We start from the raw sequence: 27,228 nt of genomic DNA, 5'->3' as shown, positions 1-27,228 counted from the left end.
AACAGCATAAAATAAAAAGAATATTTGTTGGAATCGGTGTAATTGTTTTAAGAAATGCCACCGAAAAAGGTGCCACAATTTGAGGATCCACAACAATGGAAACTAAACTTCGGAAATCAGACTACGGGTGGAAATAACACTAATAACAGTGGGCGTCTTTTTGTTTCGTCGGCCGAAACTACAAACGATTTCAAAGCGCCGACTTACACGGAAAGGATCCAAAAGGTACGAAATTTTAAAGCGAATCGGCTGAAGATATATCTTATATACGTTCTGAAAAAGCGTCCTTTCTGTTGCAACTAGGACAAAAATATTACTAAACCCAGCTGTCTTAATGTGCTATCGTAACGGCGATTTCTTCTCAGTTAGTTCATTTTGGGGCTTTTAATTAAAACAGCTCTTGTTTTAAGTAGGTTGATTGGATAATTACTAATTATGTAAAATTTCATAATAGACGAAAAATGCTATTTGGATATGTAGTTACATTTCATACCAGGTAAGTTCACCTTTGTTTTATTTGCTCAACCGGTCGCGGCCCATTGTCCACCGCATTAACGCGGTCCTTAAGACTCATTCTCAGACAACCCTGACAGCTTATGTCGCCATAGTTTTTACATGCATATTAAAAAAAATGTTATAAAATGCATAAATCTTACCGATTTTGTGTTTAACTATTCCCCCCTGCGAAAATTGCAACATCAATTCCGAGTTGAGGAACTTTTTTGGTGTTTTCACTTTGTTTCAAAATCTGGATAGAGATATCAAAATCGCTGTCGTCGGAAGCGGGATGAATAATCAAACAAGTGACCCGGATGTAAAATAAACATTTTTCAAACATATAGATGTTCATCCAAAGCTAGACGCGTATATTTTAAAATGGCAGCACTAAATTTTGTTCAATCACTGAACATTTTTCTGATTTTACGTTTAATGCGTGTCGCCGATTTCGGTAAACGTACGAGACGCTTTCTTTACATGGCGTACTTATTTGAAAATAAACAGTAGAGAACACAATTACTTGACAAATATGCTACGGCATGTATATGTTATCAAGCATTTGTAAAACTTTTAATGCGTCTTCAAAACAATTTTGAAAAAAATCAGCTCAAAAATTGAACATTAAACGTAATTTTATAAAAATAACGAACGGGACATTAACTAACGAACATTTACCTTTCAAATAGGCATATTTGAAACAAAAGCATAATCATTAAAATGTCGCTCGATTACATTGTCTTCACTTTAACTTGTCTTATTTTTCTTAAATATGTTCTATTTGTTTCAACCGCATCAGAATCCCGATCGGACGTTTGCGATAATAACGTAAGGTCATAACATACGAAAACGCGTACATTAAAAAGGCGCTAAAACGAGTATTTCTTTTCTGAATTAATAATAATTTGATCAAAAATAGTTTATACGACAAGCGGGACGATTTTTACTTTGAAATTGTGAATTTTCCGTTCCTAGATGGCAACATCCCTAAAGGACCTTCCTATGTATTTACATTTCGCAGTTGGAACGTTATGCCAGAGCATGTTCATGTATTAAAGATTTTAATGATCGTATTCTAAGATTAACAAAAAAATTGCTAAAACAAGGCTTTTTGTATCATAACCTAAAAAAATAATTTGCTAAATTTTACTCTTAAGTATGGTGATTTAATTTCAAAATATAATGTTTCTTTAAAATGGCATTTAAATAATGGAATCTCCCATCCATCATTTTACGGGGATGTTTTGAAGCGTGTCCGCAAATTAAAATATGTTAAACCAAATGTTCTTATTAAACTTTTCAATTTAATTAACTTGTTTTTATCAAAAGTGTACGATGCTTATGTACTTAAAAACACGTGTTTGATGTTTTCGATTCACTATATCTTTCTTCTCTAAAAATTTGGAATCATTAGTGATATTATAGGCATTTTTCACTGTTGAACACAATTGTGTCTTTGTGTCGTATGAACAAATCTGCATGAAAACTACATTTGGACTCAAATCGTACATCAAATCATTTCTGTCGTCAGTTGTCAAAACACCTATATACTGTTTGAGTCCAATAATGTCGCTTTAATGGAATTGCTATTTTTATATATTTGATTCTTAATATTTAATCAACTAAACTTGTTTTATTAGTAGTACAATTTTGCAGTAGCCCCCCCCCCCCCATTAATAGTTTTATTATTACTTTACAGTACTGCCCCTGGATTTTTTTTTCACGTCATTGTTTCTTCGCCTGTCAATTACGTCATAACTCTTTCTCTGTTCCTGGGTACATGGATTTTTTGACGTTATACGATCAACTTTCCAGTTGTAAGCTACATGTATAGGTCATTGGGTTTATAACGTTCAATTTTATTTATTTTTCTCTCTGATAGACGTTTCTTTTTTTATTTAATTATTATTAATTTAATTTTTAGCAGTCACATAAACAACCAAGCAATGTATTATGGAATTTTTACACCCATTATTGCTGCTTCTTCCTGTATTTTCGCGATGATTATCTGAAATATTAACTTAATGACGCTATATTCTTAAATCTTTTTCTATAAAGAAGGAATGTAGTTGACACTTGTTTGTAGTTTCATTTTATCGTTCGTCAAAAAGTTGTAACTCTGTTGCTCTGGTTTCTTCAATACCATTGAGTAATTAAATTGTAATTAAATTGAATGCGTTTTAATTCCCTTTTATTCTTGTTTGATTTGAGTTACAATGCTATGACGTTACATTTTCTTCACACTTAAATGTATTATGAATATTGCTGGGCCAAGCGTGAGGTTGAGCGCTCTATAACCGGTTTAAACCCCCAATGCTTTGCATTGACCGTTCCAAGCCGGTGACCCCAGCTTTAATCATATTTTGTGTTTATGTTGGTTTGTATTGTGCAGTTTTGTACTGTTTGGGCAATCGGTCACTAGCTTTAAATAAAGGACCAACTAATTGTTTTTAATGAGAATTCAATACTGCTCCAGCAGCTGGAGTTTCACTTCTTAATATTTTCTGTGTTTAACTGTCTTTGAGTTCAATAGTAGTCACCTAGTTCAACCGGATGTTTACAAAATTTGATGACCGCCAAAATTTTGAATAAACGGATTTTTCCAATATTTCGATTTGTAGCACTATCTAAGGTAAGTCTTTGTACTTATATTGTTGCCGGTTTAAAGATATTTCTGTATGTTTTATATGTAATCTAAATTATATTTTAATTACTTGAAATTGTAAAAATGTTTCATGCTATAAAGGTTATGCAATGGCATTTAGAAAGTAAGCATTGTATGTTACGCGACATCGTCCCGTATGTTATTAAATGTTTCCGTGTTCTATGGTGCTTTTTTTTTTGGTATCCATGCATGTTTAAATTAAATTTATATATCTTGTATTATATTTAGAGAAACAGCATGTGTTGAATATGTGTTAAATGAACGCTTCTTATTACATGAACAGATTCTTATCAATGTATATATTTTAAATGGTATGTCGCTTGTATAGTCACTAATAAAAGTTCAACTATATTCACATAATTGTGTTGATAACAAATGAACCAAATTAATAATATTACAACTGATACTACTAACATAATTTAAGCACTATCAACTATTGCAGAAGCGGTAACATGTCCTCAAGATCATTTTAGTCAACTGTCCCGTACGTTACTATGCACGGTCCGGTATATTATTCCTTAAAAACAAGGTTTTTGAAATCGATTAAAAACTGTATTGTTATGCCCCCGAAGGGTGGTGTATAGTTTTTTTGTTTGTCCGTCAGTCCGTCCGTCTATCTGTCTGTCTGTCAGTTAGTCAGTCTGTCTGTCCGAAAACGTTAAAATTGGTCATAACTTTTGCAATATTGAACATAGCAACTTGATATTTGGCATGCATATGTATCTGATGGAGCTGCACATTTTGAGTGGTGAAAGGTCAAGGTCATCATTTAAGGTCAGACGTCAAATATATGGCTTCAAAGCGGCGCAGAGGGGACCATTGTGTTTATGATAATCACATCTCTTTTTTTTAAATCTGTGATCATTAAGTTTTCTCATTAGTGTTATAATGTAACGGAGTACAGGTAAAGCCCACGTGAAGGGGCGTTAGTGTTGCACTTTACATTCCACTTATGTACATATCTAATCAAACTTGGCCTGCTATTGTCTATAAGGCTGCATTCCGATGGACCTCTGGAGACTATATAAGTGTCAAAGTAATTTGAATTTTTTACAGGATGGCGAAGTCAAAGGCGCAAAGAATGCGTGAACACAAAGAGAGAAAAAAAGAACAACTTGGAGATAAGTGGCTTAAATCCGAGAGACGAAGAGTGAGGGGCTATTTTGTTCCAATGGCTGAACTCGATGACGAGAAACAGATGAAGTTAAGAGAGCAAAACAAAATAAGACAGGCAAGATATAGGAATGAGAAAAAGAAATCAGGTAACAGTGAAGCTGCTGCGTCAAGTGTAATTACAGATGGAAGTAATGAACCCCAACCATCAACTAGTACAAATGCTGTCGGATACTAGTTCTTGTCTATAACAGAGCCCAGTCTCTGCTTAGACTGCTTGAGGCCTTAAACAAGGCGGAGTACTTCGGTGATAATGTTAAACTGGAGGTTTGGATAGACAGGTCCGATTCTGGTAATATAGACGAAGCAACATACGAGATCGCAGTAGGTTTCCGTTTCCTTCATGGAAAGTATCAAGTGATGTCTATGAGAATCACATAGTCATCTACGGACAGTGGTTGTCCACGTGGCAACCCAGTGTCAATAGCTCTGAAATCGCAGTTATCCTCGAAGATGACCTAACAGTCTCGCCATTCTTCTATAGATATTTAAAACTTGTGCACAAAAAGTATGACAAACACCCAGAAGTAAATGGCTATGCTTTGCAAGGGGTGTCAATCTTGCACGGATACACGAAAACCCCAGAAATGTTAAAAGGTCCTGAAGATAGGACATGCTTTGAATATTTGGAGTTTATATTAATGCAATATTTTAACATAAATGTATCGATTTCACCATTTGTATTGTTAGATGAAATGCAGTTCTAAAAGAATGTTTTTGAAAAAATAAACAACAATTTGATTATAATTGCAGTTTTATTGTTGCATATTCACAAAATGTGGGTTGATACATACATAAACATGTTAGATTTTATATCAAGGGTGCCTTGTGCTAAATGGCGGCCCACACTTTATCCTGGATTGCTTTTGTGTTAAAGTAACATTACTACTCAAAATCAACGAATATTTCGTACAATATTTCGTAAAATAAAGCTAAACACTTAACGCCCAATGTCAATAAAAGGGACATTTTCGTATTTTCACTGCCTATAGATTTCAACGTATACTGAATGTGCAAAGGTTTGAAGCTGTTTGTGGCAGACCAAGGTGATATCTACCCGAACATAACACTTTTTATCGAATAAAACTCAGATTTTGCTATAATATAATTGTAGCGCTAACAATAAAATAAAATGCAATTAACACGAAGAAACACCACAAGTAAACATAGTGGTATAAACATATATGATTCAAATGTTAATTATGACTTAGAGTTGATGATAAAGCTATTATCACAACTTTTAAATCACGGGTAAATCACAAATAAATCACAGATGAAACCACGTTATTCAAGTCATTTGTGTTTATGTCCGTAGTACCTACAAAGTCATTTAAGTGTGCTGATATTGTTGAAGGGGGCTTTGCACACTCTGCAAACATGTGTTTTGTATTCACTTTGTGTTTTCAGATGTCCTCGCATATGCGCCCGAGTACTTGCCTTGTGCTCACATATCTAACACTCAAGAGCGCTATATGACAATGGCCTGTGTCTCTGTTATTGTCGTCTAGATGGAAATGCAGTCCCGCAAAAGTTAAAGGGTAACATCCCAACGTGTGATCTTTCATGATATACCAATTGCGTCTGTGCTTATATCCTCTGGCACATATAGCACATATTTGTCGCGCTTCTGCCGTCATGCTGTATATCTGAAAATATAAAATATGTTAAATCAAATGCACATGATTTTTTTTATATTCTGTAATCACCGTTCTGTCACTATTAGAGTATTATAATATTATAGATGTAATGTATGTGTCATGTGTGTTACCGTTTAAAATATTTCATCCAATTTTAATAACCATATTTAATAACAAGACAACGGGCATTACTAAATCTACATGTTAAAGCAATTAAAATCAACGTTTTAAACAGTACAGTTTAATCCATGCAATAACCTTAACAGTTGGAAAGAACATGGACATAACCAACAGTAGGATCAATCGAAAGCCAAGTTAACTGCAACTCCGATCGATATATCACTTGTTATGAATCTATATTTGTGCATTGAGTATTGTTTTATAAAAAAACGTTCAAAAATATGCTACTAACCAAATGTAACTTATATAATCCTACCAAAAATACAAGTGCAAATATACGTTATCATCTTTCACTAAAGTATACAACGATCAAAGAAACATGTGTTGATATGTTGCGTCAAATTTGCAATTTTATATCAATCAGTTCGTATTAACGATAGTGGATTTATTATGGACTTTTCATCGAAATCAAAAGATTTAATTGAAACCTGACTCCAGAAGGGTGTGTCAGACAGTCGCCAGATTAAGTTGGAACTTTTTGTCAGACATATAGTCTCTCTATCAGATTCCATGGCTTGTTTTTGTGAAAGTTTCACATTTTTTAAGCACTTGTGCAAGACAGCATCGAAGCTATTGTATTTGTTGTGTTTTATGTGCCGGATCAAGAAAATGTTTTGAAATTCTAATTATATTTTTGTTTTTTAACTCGACAATAACATCGCTTCAGAAACATAGTTTATAACTGGTCGTTTTAGCCGAATATCGACTTGTCGTGCTTGCCTTGAATTTTGTTGCTTGTCGTGTATGCCAAATTGTTGGTGTACATTAGAAATGTCATTAGATGGTGTTTTAAAATACTGTTTTCGGACAAAACACATTTTATATGGAATTATTGACGTCCGCATATAATAGTTCGCTGCAAAATGAATATAAAACGGATATTTTGGAAGATTTAAAATGTGCTTGTCGTGCTTGCGTGCATTGTAACGTAAAACTTAGGAATTTGCCTCGAATGATAGACCAAACTACGTATCTGGTGTCAAATATTTATATAACCGGGAATAGTGCTCAACTTTACCCATAGCCTGCGCTTTATTTCGTCAAAATAGAGTAAATTATAAGATACTTACGTGGATTTGAAGTTTCTTAGCGGAGGCAATGTTTACAATTTTCTACTTTGCGTGCTAGCCAAAATGACGTCACGAACCACGTGATATGGCCACACTGTTTAACATGTTAGTAAAAAATTCCCTTCGTGGTCCTCCATTATCTTAAGAAGTTAGATCTAACAATACTCAAGGTCCAAACATTTGACTTTTTTCCACCTCCTGGAACATGCTTTGCACATTATCCAACCCGTTGACTTTAGAATAGTTGGTGTTTTCAAAGAGAAATGGGGCAAAGAGACTCGGAGCTACCAAATTCAGAATATTCCAAACACCGCTTTGCAAGCGTCTTTAATGGAGCATGGGAAAAGTCGGCTACATTTGAACATGCTATCAAGGCGTTCAAATACGTTGGTCTCTTTCCACTCGACGAGAGCATTGTTTTGCATACTGCCAATTGGAGCCGTCTCGGATTTTTCGCCGTGACGCAGTAAAAGGACCGTCGATTGATAAGCCCAATTACCAAGAAACTTCTGTTATGAAGAAAAGTGTAACTGATTCTTCAATATATCAAACCCCTTCCTGTCCAAACCAATGTCCATGCAACAGTGGAACTTCGGACGGAACCTTCTGAGCTGTCAGATGATGCAGTTACCACATGCTCCTTTGAGTATATCTAAGGCTAAAGCGAAACGGAAATCGCTCCAAAAAGCCGTTACTGGTGTCAAATTTAGACAGATTATGATAGAAAGACAAAAGCAAAAAGAAAAACTTGAAAGGGAAAAACAGAAAAGAAGAGAGAGAGCTAATAAAGCAAGAGAAAGACAAGGAAAAGGCTTTGAAGCAAAAGGAGAGAGAAGAAAAGAATAAGGTATGTGAAAAAAAACAGAGGTTGAAGGAAAAAGAAGTTAACAGGAAGATTAAGATAGCAACTAAACGAAAACGGACTTTGTCAAGCAGCTCTGATTCATAAATTGCATATGAACCAAATGACGCATCTGACTACGAACTTGATATTGATGAACGCAAATGTGATGCCCTCTTCGATAATGACGTACCTGTCTCGTGGATTGCTTGTAACAATTGCCCTCGACTTTTCTACCGCAACTGTACCGACGTAACATTTGCCGACATGAGTGAGGAGGCCGCTGCGTTTCCTTTTGAATGCCTATTTTGTTGAATAACATGTGTTAATCGTAACAAATAATACAATTGAAATAAAATGTATAAAAATAAAAAACACTGACCGTTTTTTTAAAAACACACGAATGTTCGGAAATACACTCACCTCGTGTTCGGCTGACACTCCATCCCTTATTCAAGTTGACATAACATTCGATGAGTAATGCACATAATTATAACGAATCTAAGCAAATGTAGCCAAAACTCCGGTACAATTTATATGCACACATAGTCCGGAAATACACGCATGATCGGCGCTAGAAAGAAGCTCGCTTAAAGTGATATTATGGGCATCTAACAGTTTATAGGTGTCTATCGCAACCGTTGTTTATTTTTGGTGTTTTCACTTCATACACACTTATATTTGTTAATGCAGCATCAACATACAAAAACAATATCCCGGAAAAAAATACACTTTTAATATAAACCGTACTTTCGTTTGACAACTGATCATGCATGTACAATGTAAACCTATATTAATTTTTAGTGCAGATTCGTTCATACGACACAAAGACACAATTTTGTTTTACGAATCGTTTCGGCTTAGGGGACTGGGCGAGTCATGTAAAATATGGAATATTAAATATATTTTTAATAAACAACTGGTAGCAAGATGAGTTACAGATTATTGGTCATTAACCACATTTTAACTAACTCTTTTGACCTGTTAATTCTTTTCAGCTTAATTTAACAGTGAAAAATACCCATACTATCACTTTAACTAATTACAAACGAAACTATATTGATTCACGCTAGTAACAGATTCCAAACTGCGGTAATATTTTGATTTTAATGAAGTAAAACAAAAGGCATATTTCTTGTCGGCCTGTATGTTGGTTGCCATTTTAGATGTAGACCTCGGCTATTCTACCTCCAGAGCAGAGAGTATTGAAAATGTAAACGATATTTTGATTGGCCAACCGAACGAATTCGTGACACGTCAAAACGGCAACACACATTGTCACAACATATAAATATTCCAATTTTGTATTAACTAATTGCAACAACCTAAACATTGTAAAACAGACATACATTTCAATATGTACATTAAGAGGTTCCCTTTCAACACTACAGTAGTAAGTTGTTATCGTTCGATTATTGGATTTTTAAAGTAGTATTATGGGCATCTAACAGTTTATAGGTGTCTATCGCAACCGTTGTTTATTTTTTGGTGTTTTCACTTCATATACACTTATATTTGGTAATGCAGAGTCAAGATAATAAAACAATATCCCGAAAAGAGAAAAATAATGCATTTGAATATCAACCGTACTTTCGTTTTACGACTGATCATTCATGTACGATGTGAACCAAAATTTAGTTTTAGTGCAGAGTCGTTCATACGGCACAAGGACACAATGTTGTTTTGCGGATTATTTCGTTTTAGAGGACTGGGTGAGTCACGTAAAATATCGAATATAAAATATATTTGATCGAATATAAAATATATTTGTATAAACAACTGGTAGCGAGATGAGTTGCATATAATCGGTCAGTAACCACATTTTAACTAACTCTTTTGACCTGTTAATTCTTTTCAGCTCAATTCAACAGTGAACAATGTCCATAATATCATGTTAAGAAACATTCCGAATGTATTGCAGCCTTGAAACTCAACCAATTTGTGTTTACAGCCTTATTCAAACTCTTAGAAATTTTTATCATAGCCTTATCTTCTAAGTGGATAGCTTTAAGTCTGGCCTGTCTCTTTAGATATGCTGCCATTCTCTTCGGGGAGTTGTCAAGGAACTACCATAACTGTCTGAGAACTGTCTCCACAGTACTGATGTATTTCAAGTTAGTGTTGCTGTCGGTACATGCAAGGACTAACTGTGACAAATACAATAAACATTAATCAGTACTAGATTTATTTCAGTTTAGTCCGTTACTTCGTCTTTCTTAATCATAATTTTTCGCAAGGATTAATAAGTGGTTTATTTCCGTCTGTTTTCAATTTCCTCCTTTCTTTAAAATAATAATAGAAAACAGAGAAACAGCTTCAATGTTTTTCAATATCAATTTGCTCAACGTTTCGGTCAAAGACCTTCATCAGGAGTAAAACATTTGTAATCAAATGTACTCCTTTCTTTTGGACAGACTTGTTTGGTGCATAAAGCACAAGAATCATATTACGACATCCTAAATGAAAAATAAATGATAACATACGTTAAGAAGTCAACATAAAATTCTAAAATTAAAATACAACAGTTAAGATCGTAGCATACTGCAAGACCCTGAACTATTCACGCACAATTAAATCGATGACGTATTTAACAAATCGTCATCATTATTGAGAATAAATATCCAGTTGAGGTGACGTCATTCAACCTAAAGTTACGGTCTTCGTCATACCTTTGAATTAAACATTCTATATACACTCTTATATAGAATAAACATCATTCATTTTTAACAACCGATTTATGAAACTTAAAATTTACAGCTGTTTTACTAGACTTTATAATTACGCGAGTCGAGGATATATAAACTGAATTTTAAAGCTACTTTATAGATTCCTCAAATCCTGGTTTAAATTTTACAAATCTTACAAAAACAAAAACACTCCATACGCCAGAGTTTTGGTTCAATAATGATCGATGAAACTTGACCAGGATGTTTTTCTGGACAATATATAGGTCAAGTTTGACGTTTGGTAATGATTAGGTGAGCGAATTAGGGCCATCTTGGCCCTCTTGTTTACAATTATTACATGTATTTTATATTGATTAAAATATCACGACTAGTATATTACATTACTTTAAAAAAATAATAATATTTAGTTTATTCGGTAATAAATATATTATCTGCAACAGTCTTCACGATAACTATAAGCCCGACAGCCCGGGACTGGTTAAATGTTAATCGGGCTACTAGAAATTAATAATTTATATAGTTTGGCTATTGGATTTTTTGTCTGTTTGCAATAAAGCATCATAATTCGGGCTAGTGGTTAAACTATATTTATTTTATAAATATAAATAAAATTGTATACTGTTAAACAAACTAATTGTATATTATATAGTACACTATGTTATATGAGAAATGGTGCTGAAAATATAATACGATGTAACAATTGGATTACCAAAGTACGAGACTTACTTCAAAACACTGGTTTTGTAGATGTTTGGATGTACCCAGAATCAGTAAATGCAAATGTATTTATTCCTATATTTAAAAATAGACTAATTGATATTTACATAAGTTTGTGGCTAAATGATTTAAACGTTAAAAGTTCATTAACTTTATACAAAGAATTCAAAAATCGATTTGAACTATCTGATTACCTTAACATAATCCAAAACTTTAATTTAAGAAAATACATATCAAAATTAAGACTTTCGTCCCACATGTTAAAAATTGAATCTGGGAGACATACAAATATTTCTAAAAACGAACGCAAATGTAATATATGTAACTCAAATGATATTGAAGACGAATACCATTTTCTAATTGTATGTCCTCTTAATACAGATATAAGAAAAATGTATATTGACAAATATTATTATAACCGACCTAGCATAAATTTATTCTTTTGTTAACAATTAATAGAACCAAAGTCCTAAAGAAACTGGCGATATATTGTAAAAATGCTTTTAAATTGAGAACTAATACATTGAATGCAAACGTTGAGTAATTCGATGGCCTTAGTGCATTTTTAACACCTTTTTATGTACTAGTTTGGTCACTTTCGCATTACTATGCATGTGCTTATTGTTTATATATTGTCAGTTTTGTATATGTAACGATGAACTGTAAATGTTCAAGTTATATGAATAAACTTTCTGTTCTGTTCTATATTACCGTGAAGACTGATCTGCAATGCTTTTTGTATGCAATGTAACTAATAATGGACACATTTCTTTGTTTGAAATTAATAATCAAACACAATCACACATTCAAACTCATTATTCATTCACAATTATCCAATTAATCAAAAGGTAATTCATTTATAGCATTTTCACTGATTTCTTCAACGAATTTTTATCCGTATGCAAGCAATAATTTCAAAAACAGTTTACTAGATTAATATAATAATGAATAAATGCTTAACATGTGAACATAAACACAAGTGACCATTAAGACAAATAACATTTTAAGAAGTCGGCGTCTGTGACAGATGAATTATAATTATTTAGATACATTAATAATATTATAAATATTCTTCAACATTAACTTTAAAATAACACAAGGAAATATTAACTGCCCTTTAAATTCAACTCAATTTCATTTTCAACATCCACTGACACTGATTACAATTTCAAATTCGACCTTTTTCCCTCGCACATTTTTACGAGCGAATTCAACCCATAAAATCTTGATTCTAGGCTGCTGCAGGCAAATTATCGCCTTGTGTTGGGGAGAACATCCAACGAGATGTGGCATGTTTGCTGTTGGAAACGAAGATGGTTGAGAATAATGGTAAAATAAGTTGGGTTACGATCAATAAAGCTCCAGTACTTGATGTTAGTTTTCAACTGTTCTTGCTCACTGTATTTTTCCGTAAACTCATCTATTCATTTTACAGTGAATACTCAAGTGTTCAAATTAAACTATTATTGTAAAATTAGATAAAGGGAGATATTAAGAATTTTCGATTTCCTCGTTTCTTTTGAATACTTATAGAAAACGTAGAAACAACTTCATCGTTTCTCAACATCAATTTACTCAAGGTTTCGGTCGAAGACCTTCATCAAGAGTAAAACATTTGTAATTAAATGTACTCCTTTCTTTTGGACAGACTCGTTTGGTACATATAGCACAAGAATCATATTTAGACATCCTAAATGAAAAATAAATGATAGCATACGTTAGGAAGTCAACATAAAATTCTAAAGTTAAAATATAACAGTAAAGATCGTAGCAGAGCCCCTTAACTGTTCACGCACAATTAAATCGATGACGTATTTAACAAATCGTCATTAATACTGAGAATAAATATCGAGTTGAGCTGACGTAATTCAACCTTTACGGTCTTCGTCATAGTTATACATTCTATATACATTCTTACATAGAATATTAAGCATCCTTCATGTTTCACAACCGATTGATGAAACTTTAAATTAACAGCGTTTTTTATCTATTAGACTTTATAATTACGCAAGTCGAGGATATATAAACTGAATTTTAAAGCTACTTTATAGATTCCTAAAATGCTGGTTTCAATTTTGTATCTGTGTGAATTAGATGGAATTATTGAAACCAGTTAATATACTTATATACAAAAGCATCTTCAGTCTACAAAACAGGTAAAAAAATAAAGGTTAATGGTGAAACATAATTAATGCTATGGTATTAAGTATAGAATAGGATGTATACACCAAATTAACTCCTTACTTACTTCATTCATATAATTTACTGAAACATATTGAAAAAAGTGTCAATCAGTTGAATTACCTTAATTCCGAATCTACCATGCCCTGAATATTCAGTGCGTGGAAGCCTTTCTTACGTACAAACGCTTCATTGTGTTCCTTCGGGGCTATAATGGGTATCAGAGTTCCATCCACTGCTCGCATAACTTGTGGCAGTTCGCATAGTCTGAAGAATCCCTTCTTCACGCGTGTTTGTACTTGAACATCGACTGGAAACATATGATATGTTTCATGTGTTTAAATTAATTGATAAATCATGTGTACAGTATATATTTTGTTAACTTTGATTTAGTTTTCGTTATCTATTGATTTTCATTTGACATATCAAAGCAAAACTAAATAAATTGGTGAATTAAAAACACAATGAAAAGTAAATAAACTTAAATTGTTTTATCCCTGAACAATTTGACCCATGAGTTTAAAGTTTATTATTTCCCTAAATATCTACAATAGATTGTAAGATATGATTTATTTAGAAATAAGAGTTTTAAATCTTGGTGGATGAATTGATGATAAATAAAAAGTATTTATAAAATAGAAATAAAGACATTTACTGAATGTTTATAATACACTTGTTGATTGAATTAACGTGCGAACGCATGTATAATTCGTGAGACGGATGATTTACTGATCCCATGAAGATCAGCCAGCTCTGAGTATATGTTCCCTTTTGCCAAGAATCATAAACTGACGAGAACCTGTAGGACATGAAACATTAAATACTATTATTACATTTAAGTCTTTGAAAAAAAAAAGTAGCGTGTGTGCGTTTAAGAACATGTTATTCTGCTAACTCAGTTGTTATATCCCCAATTATGTGTTAAGTGGTTGTGGGTTGTATAACAGAGTCCCCAAACAAGGCACATTTTAAATCATTTAGCAGAATCATTTATATTAAAGGGGCCTTTTCACAGATTTTGGCATTTTTTAACTTATTCATTAAATTCTTTATATTGATAAATGTAAACATTGGATCGTAAAAGCTCCAGTAAAAAATCAATAATAAAATTAAAAAAAGGAAAAGAACATTGCCCGGAGCAGGTTTCGAACCAGTGACCCCTGGAGTCCTGCCAGAGTCCTGAAGTAAAAACGCTTTAGCCTACTGAGCTATTCCGCCGAGTATACATACTTAACGTATTTTATACCTTATATAAGCAATCTTCGTAGTTTCACAAAATTTAACGACAAAAACAGAACTCTCCAAATTATTCAATCGTTTCGCGTTGCAACGCTTTATAATTTTTAGGTTTTAAAATCGTCAAAAGATGCATATAATGGCTATATTAGACCATGGTAAATGTTCAGTATTACTGTTTCCTCACAAATATCATAACTAAAACGAAAATTTGCGAATCTGAAACAACTTTTTTCAATTTTGTCAATTTACCAAAGCGTGAAAAGATCCCTTTAAAGAATCACAGGACTAAGACAATTTTATAGATTGTTTCGAAATTTACAGCGTTCATAAATTAACAAAAACCTTGAGCAAATTATTATTATTTTTTAAGACTAGGCTCCATTCAGCACCTATCCGAACATAAACAATATCCGAACTCCCATCTCTTTCAATGCAGATAGATGCTTACAGCCACATCGATCGTTTATTGCACAAATGATTAGAGCGGCGGAAAGCGCATGTAGTTTAACTGTTGTTGAACAATATAATGTTATCACATAACACATACAGTAGGTTTTGACCTAATTAATCATTGCGAATCAAGTTTACTTATGTATTTCAAGAACACTTCTTTGATAGGTATGTCACGCGACATAAACATATCCTCTGGGATGTCGTCCAACAAAACACGGGGCGAAAAGCGTCTTAATCGGCGTCTACGCACAACAAACGCGGCGTCCATTTTGGTTTTGACGTTACTGCTACTGCTACTAACAGTCGAATTCGCCAGCATGTGTATCATGCATGTACGCAGCTGAAAGCAGTTAATGACAATGCAATCTGATTTCTCTTTTCCTCCACATCATTGCTTGTCCAGGAAAAAGTAATTCTCCACAAACTGAAGGAAATTTATTTTGACAATTTAGCATTACTCTAGTTTTCTTTAAAACATGTGAAGCATCACAAGTACGTTGATGGTGTTCATGATTTGTTTCAACACACCCTACATGAATTACATAGACACCATATGAAGTGCAATCAAACTGCTTTGCGTGAGGAAAACTCTCCATGGTCCATTACTGGGGCTGTGAGGTTTCCAATCCTCGCCTGAACCTCTCATTCATAAATGCACTCAAACGGATAACACTCTTACATTGACAAGAAAAAACTAAATTATAATGTTTTAAACGCGAATATATATATATATTCATAAGACGCACGAACACTTAAATGGTACCGTGTTAGTGTTCATGTGTCGTATGAATAGATATTGTTGCGGGAAATTAAAATGGACGTAAATATGCAAAACAATAATAAAAACGAGCATTTTGTTTTTACAAACATCTATTTAACCAGACCACATATGGCGTTGAAATTTCTGCAATTGCCATGAGAAACAATGATTTTTAATTGTTAAGCTTTATTTTAGGAAATATTACCAAATACGCTAAATATTGTTTTAAAAAGAATAGTTGATATCTAACTTCACCATGTGTTTTGAGTTGAACGGCATTTTATCCACTATCCTTTGAATTTAAGAAGATAAATTGTTAAATTAAATTTTAATTAAAATGTGTTGCGCATAGTAGCCTTAAGTATCGAAAAATTATTATAGTAAAACAACTGTGCCCTATCAATTATAGTGTTCACTTTACTCGAAATATAAATTAATTTATTCAACCCATGTATGCGATAGGAATTAAGCAATACATATGAAAACAATAACCTTTCTAGTTCCTTAAGAAATTCTTTATTGATATAGAATCAGACGCATTCTATAGCCATATAAATAACGAATACTAAGTATAATTTCAAAGATCATCGTGAAACACATATGGATATACATAAAAAATATATGTTCATTCATTAAATGCCGTTCTTAAAGGTATGGACAAGCACTTGTATTGTAAATAATTGAGGTGAAAGTGCGTCTCGGATCAGACAGTCTCCTAGTCAACTAAAACAAGAAAGAACGAGTCACCCATTTCTGACTAAAGTGGCAAGTAACAAACATGATTACTTTTTATGTTTGTTTAAACTTACTGACTATTGGAATGATCATTCCAGGACAAGTATTTACAGAAAAGGTAAAACTTGTGGGGAAAAAAACAGTTCATATCATAACCACCACAAAATTTGGCTAAACTCCTATAGCCAATACACATTTAAGTAAAATTTTAAGTTAAACACAAACAGTACATGTAGTTTTAGAACATGAACACTAGTAAAGTAAACAAATGTCATTGCCACATTAGATAGTGCGGTAGTAAAACAACAAACTATAAACAGGCACAGTTAGCGTTGTTGTTTTTTTTTTGTTTCTTTTTTTTTTTGGGGGGGGGGGGGTATTTGTTAGTTTTCTGTAGAGCGTCCCGTATCTTCTTAAGCAATTTAACTGTGCCCCTTTGGTTTTCATTGATGGCACTCAGTATGGAAGTATGTCCTTCTCTAATTGCATTCAACACCTGTATTGTAGATTGTCTGATCGCCTCACTTATTGGATCCTAGTCCACAGCGGTCGTCCCCTGGGGGGCTGCCACCATAGGGGAAAACACCACCACCTGTTCCGATGTTGCTATCAGGGGCAAGGGGTTAACCGTCTCCCGCTGTTCCGCAGACGTCAGTGTCGGCACGACCTGCTGATTCGGCGTCTCATGAGGAGCTGTATCCTGACAATCATGGACGACAAAAGACCCTAACCAGTCTTTGAACTCCTCCTAATCAATGTCTCATCTAATGTCATATTAAACTGATCTGACATCTCGTCAAATGTCTGTTCCCATTCACTACACTCCTTTTCTAAACCTGATTTTTCTTTCCCTGTCACAAGTACATAATGACACTTTCTATGTATATTTTTCAATAGACCAAACAACATTTCAACTTTTCTTTCGCTTCTATCAATTTGTGTAGATAAGATTCGATTTTCATTATCTATTTCTTTAATCACCCTTTTCAAATGTATGTGTTCAGTTACAACATGTTTTGTTTTACTGTCTAATAACTGGACCGTATCAGAATAAGCACTGCTAGCACCATCTTCAACAGTTAAGTTATTGCTCTTGGAAAAGACACAATCTTCTGCTCTAAATCTTTTCAACTCTGCATTTTTTTATCTCGCACAAGTTTTCTATCTCTTTTGTACAAAGAACCAATCTTCATTTTAAGACTGGCCTCAGTTTTATCAGAAACCTGAGCACCATACCTCTCTCATTCGGTCTGACGGATTGACAAATTCTGTCAGACCGGATGAGTATTTGTCAGACCAAACAAAAAGGGAGAAAACACAAAATGAAATGACGGTAACACATAGTATTTATTTATATCATAATGACATATAACAAGCAAGTAGTTATGACTCATTCAATCATTGGGTACAATTTTACACGTATATTAGTATGTTCACGTACTTCAAAGACATACATTTGTAATTAAGAATTAACAAGACCATTGCCAAGCAATATATGTCACCTACCGGCTCCACCATTGTCAGATTATTATTTTTTTTTTTTTTATTTGTTGCCATAGCAACCACAATTTTTGCCGTAGGAAGAAAATGAATTGACGTGCATAATGTCCATATTGCTATCTATTCATGTTTGAAGTTTCATGAAAAAATATGAAGAACTTTTAAAGTTATCGCAGGATCCAGAAGAGTGTGCAGGATACACCATTTTCAGCAGAATTTCTAGTCTATTTGTTGCCATAGCAACCAGAATTCTTGACGTAGGAACAAAATGAAATGACGTGCATAATCTCCATATTGCCATCTGTCCATGTTTCAAGTTTTATGAAAAAATATGACGAACTTTCAAAGTTTTCGCAGGATCCATAAAAGTGTGACGGACAGACGGACCGACGGACACACAGAGCGAAAACCATAAGTCCCCTCCAGTGAAACCGGTAGGGGACAAAATGCACTTTTTATTGTATCAATTTCTTTAAAACCCTTTTCGACCGAAAGCAAAGCATATAAATTATTTTATGGCAAAATTCTAAATAACTATGTCGTTGATATATGATATATTGCAAAGCTGTTTGGTTTTATTTTTTACTGTAATTTGTCATCAAATGATTGTTGCAGTTTTTTTAGGGTGTTAATTTGTAGATTGGGATTTTATTGTTTGAATAAAATTATAGTATCGTAAATGCTTCTATATCGTAACTCGGGCACATACGACCGATCTTACAATCCTCGTGAACAGTGTCAATAAGACCCTTGTAAATAACCTCATTACGAGCTCTCGCAATCAACGATTTCTTTACTTTCGTTATCGTTTCGTTGAGTTGAAATGCAACATTGTCAACATCCGGTATCGTCTGCAACAAAAATATGACAGACAGTTCGAAAGTTGCAAGCCGGGCCAAAATCTGGTCCCACAATGAGAAAGAGGAATCAAACGCCACTACAATGGGCTGTTTGGCAAGTAGTCTAATTTTACAACAGCTAAAAACAAAAATATCTTGTGGCATCAGATTGGCGAGAGGTAAGTTTCGATATGAAAAATTATGTACTGAGTTGACTGTAAAATCGATGAATTGTTTAATAGTAGGTATTATAAGGTCAGATCAGTCTGTTTTGCGTTAAAACGATAAATTAACTTGTAATTTAATGCATACATATTGTTTTTGATATTTATAGATTTATATGTAAAAATGCAAAGTGAATCCGGACTTATCTATATATTAATTTTCTTTTTGGCAAATTAAATATTTTGGTATGATGTTTAGATATTTCAGCTAGATTACCATCTATATTTGTGTTGGACTGTTCCAACCCGTTTTCATATAGAGTAAAGTGGGTAGTTATCGCCCATTTAACATGTTTTTGCATTTAATGTCACTAACTTGCGATTTATTCGCAATCAATTTGTACACTTTTTGGCAAATTAAATATTTTTGTATGATGTTTAGATATTTCAGCTAGGTTACCATCTATATTTGTGTTGGACTGTTCCAACCCGTTTTCATATTAGAGTAAAGTGGGTAGTTATCGCCCATTTAACATGTTTTTGCATTTAATGGCACTAACTTGCGATTTATTCGCAATCAATTTGTACACTTAGGTTATTTGACAGTTGAACGTGAAAATGCCGATATGCTTACAATAGTCTTAACGTGTTTGATGCAAGAATGCACTAACAAAAATACAAGGTGTATGTTGGCAGTTTTCGGACACTTGAGGTAGTTATCGTCCACTTTATAAGTTATAAAAAAAATCAAATTCTTGTACTGAAATTGAAGGTTTATGTGATTTTTTCTTTAACAAAATTAGTTTTGAACAAAATCACAAAGCAAATCAAAGAAACATTGTACGGTTGAGTTACAAGCATCTTTAACAGTGGAATCGGTAGTTGCAAACTTTTCTGATTCCTTCCGCTTTGACACAGCGCCACTCTTTGCCATAGTTATAGCAATTTTTAATTGGCATCTAAATATTTTTGTCTAAGTTTCTTTGCCATGATTCTGCATACTCAAAGGGGTAATATATAGTTTGGATATACTTACTTCAGCATGAACGATATTTTCCCGCAATTGACAATTCTGAGTGGTAATGTTCGACCATACAAGTAAATAAACAACGGTGATTGTTTTTGGCATTAACGATTAACAGTCATTATATAAAGGATACAAATTATTATTTCTCACTATTTCAACACTTTATAGCATTAAACAGATGTTTTGTGACTAACAATGATTTGTAACCTACCTTACAGATGTTGATGTTGACGCTCACATTAAGATACGGTGTGGTTTTCATCGATCGAAAACAAAAAGCGCTTAATGAATCTGGTAGAAGTCGTTCTTAGAAAAAATGCTAGATGTATGATGTCATAATAAATGACATAATTTTTCAAATACGTATAAGAAATAACAATAATTTAAATGAGTGCGATAAATACCACCGGACGATATTACCCGACCCTACTCTACACTTAATTATTTGCGCCCTGATATTTAATTTACAATAGAAATAAATAACTGCAAATGACATACTTGTCATTAAAGTTATATTATGGGCATCTAACATTACATAGGTGTCTATCGCAACCGTTGTCTATTTTTGATGTTTTCACTTCATATACACTTATATTTGTTTATGCAGCATCAACATACTGAAACAATATCCCGGAAAGAGAAAAATAATGCATTTGAATATCAACCGTACTTTTGTTTGACAACTGATCATGCATGTACGATGTGATACTAAATATAGTTTGAGTGCAGATTCTTTCATACGACACAATTTTGTTTTACGGATCATTTCGGCTCGAATATCAATATCGAATATAAAATATATTTTTATAAACGACTGGTAGCAAGATGAGTTGCAGATAATTGGTCAGTAACCACATTTTAACTAACTCTTTTGACCTGTTAAAGTGATATTATGGGCATTTTTCACTGTTGAATTGAGCTGAAAAGAATTAACAGGTCAAAAGAGTAAGTAACCATCACTCACGTGACAACCATACGCATGTTCGAACCGCACATGTACCTGTTTTGTGGGGTGCGTTATGTTTAGACATACGTTCTGTGTTGTACTCCGTAACGCACAAAACTGAAAATTGTCTAACACTGGTACGGTCAATTACGCAGGAACCTGTCGTTGGGGGCCGAACTAAGTAGACCATTTGACACACTGACGATGTTCCGTACGCTGTTAAGTCCCAGCCATGACGATGTGATTCTCGACAACACTGGAATATAACAAAAATCTAGCAAGCATCGTGTTACAAAAAAAATTAAGTGGGAGGGTGGGTGGTAAAGGTAAACTTGTAAACCATAGCGCGACCTACCCTGTGATGCGACGAGCTAGTAAAAGACCGACAATTTGCACGGGCAGTGGTTTTGTACTTAGTGGACGAGTCTGTGTGTTACAGTAGACAGGGTAGGATGGATTATAACACTGGGGTTTGGTTGTCGGCGATCCCTTTAGGAAAATAGCGTTTGCGTTGAATAAGACAGTTTATTCTTGAGCGAATAAACATTATACGGCATTTTTATAACTTTTCTTTTGTTCGTTATTCGTGCTTGACGGTCCCTTTTAATCGTGCCTTAATAAACATACAAAAATAAACATTCAGTATACGCTGGCTAAAATAATTTTCAATTTTGTTTCCGATCATGAACTTGGCTTCCGCATGAAATTTTACAAACAGAAAAACCTGCGGAAAATACATATGTTATACCATTTATTTGTACATATAATTCTAAAAATAAAGAAGTGTTCAGTGTCCTGAAAATTAATATTGACATTTTAAAAACTAAGTTATCCAAAAATGAACCAAATTTTACAAAATTCAAAAATAATTAAGTATAAAACACAACACCTAATTTAAAGCAGTTACTCACACAATCTAATAACAGTCCAGCCCATTGTGAAAAAATGTAACGATCCAAGATGCTACATGTAGCAAGTGTTTTGCCCATAGGCTTGAGCTGGCCGTTAAAGACTCCTTCAAAGTTACAAACATGGACATTATCATTGACCTGCTAGTGTTCATGTACTATTTTTATAGAGGCTCGACGAAGGACCATTTGAATTGTTTAACATATTTTTTACTGTTTTGAGATTAATGACCACAAAATAATAGAATAACATGTCATAGAAAACGGAAATTAAATATGTTTATATAAAAATTTAGATTCAGTTGTCTATATCAATGCAGTTCTATCTCAAATCTCTTTTTTTACTAATTTAATTGCATAGAATACAAAGTGGGGGAAAAATGAGAATTTTGACAAAAATAGTGTTACTCAGTGTCAACAAAATAGTTTAAATACAAATTTTAAATAATGAACTGTTGCGTATTTGTTAATCAAAGAATGTGTCTAATGAATAATGCAAATTATGTTTGCTAGGTTGGCTTTATAGACATTCATGTCTTCATATTTGTCGTATATTTTAAGATGCCCATCACTGATATGAAGTGATTATTAAAGTAATATTATTGTCATTTTTCACTGTTGAATTGAGCTGAAAAGCATTAACAGGTCAAAAGAGTTAGTTAAAATGTGGTTACTGACCAATTATCTGCAGCTCATCTTGCTACCAGTTGTTTATTAAAAACATATTTTATGTATGATATTTTACATGACTCACCACGTCCTCTAAGCCGAAATGATCCGTAAAACAAAATTGTGTCTGTGTCGTATGAACGAATCTGCCCTAAAACTAAATTTAGGTTCAAATCGTACATGCATCATCAGTTGTTAAACGACAGTACGGTTGATTCAAATGCATTAGTTTATATCTTTCCGGGATATTGTTTAAGTATGTTGATTCTGCATTAACAAATATAAGTGTATATGAAGTAAAACCCCCAAAAATAAACAACGGTTGCGATAGGCACCTATAAACTGTTAGATGCCCATAATATCACTATAATGTTTAGCCCGAAATTTATTCAGCTACGGTACTATGTTTTCATATCAGCTCCAGTGTCGCAAAATGCACTCGAACAGTGCGACACATTTTTTTATCATGCTCTTCATTCATGCTTGTTGATTATTTTCAATACTTTGGCAAACATGTAGTTAAAGGTATTTTTTTCTCATAAAAATATTTTCTGAGTATTAAACAAGTGTAATCGCATTTGTAAGTTCCTTTATCACATCAATAGTTAAATAGTAATCTCTAATCTATGTCGCATATTCCCCATACGGTTTTTAGTTGTGTCAACTTAAACTTTCTGAAAGTACGGTTGATATTCAAATGGATCATTTTTCTCTTTCCGGGATATTGTGTTAGTATGTTGATGCCGCATTAACAAAATAAGTGTATATGAAGTGAAAACACCAAAAAATGAACAACGGTTGCGAAAGACACCTATAAACTGTTAGATTCCCATAATATCACTTTAAATAAACACTGAAAATATACATTAAAACGTTATTTAAACACAACAGTTTAACTCATACATCATCGTTCTAAAGCTGAAAAGTCCCATCAGCCTCATGCCATGGCATGCACAGCCAAATCTCCTTTAAGCGATTAAATACTTAATCACACAAACAGTGCTACATGTACCTGGCAATTTGAAATTGTCAAATTTGACATTGACAAATCGTTCGTTGTTCATCAATTCCTGTTTATTTATGAACTCATTCGCCCGTGCAATGGCATCGCAACCTTCAAACACTTAAACATGCTCCGCCAAGTTGTTTCAAAATGGCACCGGCAATCGCGCATGCGTTACATTGATCCCGCCCATATACGAATACCTTCGTCCATATGGACTCAATAGTGATACTGGATGATATGTGGGAAGTTCATCATATGTCGTTGTAGAAGAAAAAGTGGATGGCTGTTCTCTCGTTTATTTGTCGGTGTTGGGGACATCTTGAATTGGGCTTGGAGTTGGATCTCTACGTGGACTTTTGGGTTCTGATGATATATCATGAGTTTCTGAAGTATCATCTGGATAAAGTGGTAATGGTGTGAGAGAGTAAAGCGTTTGGGTGTCCTCCTCAGCCAAACGGAAAGTCTTAACGATGATGTTTTCCTTCTTCCGGATGGAGTGAATGTCAGATGATCGAATTCCGAGAAGTGATGCAAATTCTTTGATAATGGTGGTGCTGTCATGAAAAGTAAACAATCTCCAAGTAATTCAGGGGCGTCTTTAACCAATGACTTGCGCCGCTTTAACGATTTCATTGCCAGACGGTCACTGAAGAGTTGTGGTTTAGACGGACTTGAAATAGTCCAGCAATGGATTCGGCAAAGGCCTTGATAGAGTCGAAGGTGATGATGATTGCAAGGAGGAAGAGATAATGAGTTGCCTTGTGCTTTGGGGGGGGGGGGGGTTTTAAAGGCTTCTTCCCATTTAGAGAGGCGGTCTTCAATACCAGGTTTTTCTTACAGTAGACCATTTTACATAAAGTAGCAGGCGTACTGTGACTCAGGGGAAAGATGTCCATCGACATCATCGATCTGAACATATTTCAGAGGGTTGACTAAGAAAAAAAAGCATATTCTGGATTAAAAGAGGCTCTTTGGTGCATTCGCCATTTCGATCGGATCTGTCAACATGTATTTCTTTACTTTGTGCATGTAAAGACGTTGTTAGTGATAAGACGTTGTGTTCAGGTTCGTTCCTGTACTGTATCTAAAATAATAACATAATATTACAGGATATGACCTTGCGTTAAAAACAACGTTACATAAAGTGGCGCTTCGTTACGTTATCCCGCTAAAATCGCGACATTCTGGGAGCCTCAAAATAATTAAGCAACATGTATCTGTAATGAGTCTGATCAAATGTTCATCTTACAAAAATACTTGAAGCACAAATTATTAGTCAAAATAATTATCTCAGTTACTCTCAAAGTATCAATTAATCACCTAAACTCCAGAATAGAATTCTTTATAAGTTCATTTTGTATCACATGTGTATCAATCACATTGTTTATCAACTTTTTATCGCGCTGTTAAAGTGATAAGACGTTGTGTTCAATTTCGTTCTTTTATTGTATTTAAAATTATAAAATAATATAACAGCATGTGACCGTTACGTCACGTGAAAAACAACGTTACATAAAGTGGCGCAACGTTACGTTAACGCGTCAAAACCGCGACATTGCCACTGTTGATTTTTTAATCATGTATACAAGGTCGTCTATCTGTTTAGTGATCACATATGGGCCTTTCCACTTAGGAGACAGTTTGCTTCATTTTCAAGGTCGGCGTGTTGTGTCGTGCAACCATACAGGGTCACCAATGATGAAAGGTCGAACATTTGCATGCAAGTCATAATGACGCTTGCGATAATTAATTTCGCTTTTTTAGACGTTTTCTGGCTTGATTGTGGATTGTTATGAGATTATCATTTAGGTCCGTTACATATGTTTCAGGTTGATCGGCTGCATTGCACTGAGGCGGCAAACCAATACATGATTGTAAAGGCAAGATTATTTCATGGTTGAAAATCATCCGGTTCGGTGTTTGACCAGTGCTGGAATTAACAGACGAAGGGTATGCCATCATCCCATCACCTTTGGTTTGAAGTACAATACATTATCCAACGTGTTCGATTTAAACGTTCAACCATCAGTGTTTTTTTTTACCTCCGAGTCCTGCGTCCTGGACTTACAAAAACCTCTAGGGATGAAAAGTTTCGAATTATGTGAGTCCCAGAAATGCATTAACATTTCTAAAAAAATATCGTTTACTATTTGAACTCATTCTTTCAATTCGGGGACTCGTAGATTTGAAAGATATCGAGTTCCAGGACTCAGATGAGAACACAAACGATTGAAAGCTATAACATTTTCTTTTTAATATATTGCATTATTTCATCACTAACTAACATCATAATTTAAACACATTTATTTAAATAATTGAATAATCATAACTTTATTTGTAAATTTTAATGTTTCTTTTATGACTGACAATAGTAACTGACATTTTCTTGATAGTCCGCCAAATTCGTCTGTCCGTCCGTCAGTCGCCCGTTTGTTTCAATTATATCCCTGATCTTGCGTCCCAATATGCTGAATCTGTTCTTTAATATCCCAAATGTATGTTAAATAATCACTCTAGGCCTACAGAGTGACCTGCTGAATTTGTCATGGGACTGGTTCACTGGTCGTAGATAGAATGTCTGCAAATAACGAGAACAGCCAAACCCGCTGTCTCCGATGAGTAGGCCAGAATGATGTCCTGTAATGTATAACATAGTTTAAGACGGACTAATTACTAGCGTTTTAGTTAAATCGATATACCAATATACGATCCTGAATATCACAACATAAGACAGTACGCAGTACAGTGTCAAAATAACACAGTAGGCATGCTCAATGGGGAAATACAATGTAAAGAGATGCAAAGTCTGAGAAAACCAAAAACCAAATCTTCGCTAACTCAATATGAGTGTCTGATAATGCAGTCACGATATAAAACAAAGCACAGTTACCCCATCCTTACAATTCATTTTATGGGACATCATTCAGTTATTGCATTGGCTTCAACGCCTGAAAGAAAATGCATTATAATATAAAATAATAGACATGAGTAGAACTCGTCGAGCCTCGACATTTCGTTGTCCTTATATGCACACGATGTACACTACCATACTAACTATCATTGTGTTATGAATTCATAAAACATATATACGAAAAAAACGCGACACATGTTTAAAAGTTGACCGTTTTCAAACCAGCTCATAAGTTCACGATTCCTCCATATCCTGGCGTCGTGTGTCCTCCCCGGCCAGTTCACTGTGAAACTTGTAATTATGCAGTCCGCATCGCAAATTGCCTGAAACAAAATAAATGCATACGAATTCTACTATCGTATTCAGGGGACCGGGCCGTACATTTTTTCAAAAGAAACCAGTACTTTTTACCTCGCGAAATGATT

At 34.0% G+C, this 27,228-nt stretch overlaps 1 long non-coding RNA gene across 1 annotated transcript; it reads left to right on the top strand.

The window, feature by feature from the left end:
* Positions 1 to 25,842, top strand: LOC127875920 (uncharacterized). The gene is made up of 2 exons (XR_008047514.1): positions 1 to 225; positions 25,722 to 25,842. It is a non-coding gene; the product is annotated as an uncharacterized LOC127875920 (long non-coding RNA).
* The last annotated feature ends 1,386 nt before the right edge of the window (positions 25,843 to 27,228 follow it).

This window comes from Dreissena polymorpha, chromosome 4, assembly GCF_020536995.1.
Source record: "Dreissena polymorpha isolate Duluth1 chromosome 4, UMN_Dpol_1.0, whole genome shotgun sequence".
NCBI lineage: Eukaryota > Metazoa > Mollusca > Bivalvia > Myida > Dreissenidae > Dreissena > Dreissena polymorpha.
The sequence above is the reverse complement of the archived record's forward strand: the minus strand, read 5'-3'. Positions and strand labels throughout refer to the sequence as shown.